Source organism: Penaeus monodon, chromosome 31 (genome assembly GCF_015228065.2).
Source record: "Penaeus monodon isolate SGIC_2016 chromosome 31, NSTDA_Pmon_1, whole genome shotgun sequence".
NCBI classification, from domain to species: Eukaryota; Metazoa; Arthropoda; class Malacostraca; order Decapoda; family Penaeidae; genus Penaeus; species Penaeus monodon.
This window is the reverse complement of record NC_051416.1, coordinates 22961480-22962007: the sequence shown is the minus strand read 5'-3', so window position 1 is coordinate 22962007 and position 528 is coordinate 22961480.

The following is a 528-nucleotide window of genomic DNA, read 5'->3' as shown; positions in this document are numbered from 1 at the left end:
GAGATCTCTCATCACTGAAATAAACTGTTCCGAGTGAATCAGCATCAGGTTTCTCTTTAAAAAATGAATTGGTAAATAACAGAAAAAAATGTCTTAAATAAAACAAATAAAGCAAAGCAAGAAATAGTCTTAATTTATTTAGAAACTCACCCAATCTCTCACTCTCTCCTCTTTTCCAATCTTGGAAAAAAATGATGTTAGATACTGCACAGGAATTTGGTCTGTTTTATCCTGTGTGTATCTTTTTTTTTTTTTTATCAAATATCACAAAGTTTAAAAAGTCTTAAAGAGCAGATCATTCTTCCTTTTATTGACAACCATATAAATAAAAAAAAAAGAGATTCAAAAAAGTTCTTCCCTAAAACTGGGATACCATCAAAACAATACAAAAAGTGTTCCTTGACTTCTTAATGCAGCTCCTCACATTTCTGAACACAACTCTTGAGCTTTTTTTTTTTGGCTACATTAACTTCTCTCTGAAGATCTTTGCATGAAGATATTGACCTTCAGGATTAAGACAACTATATA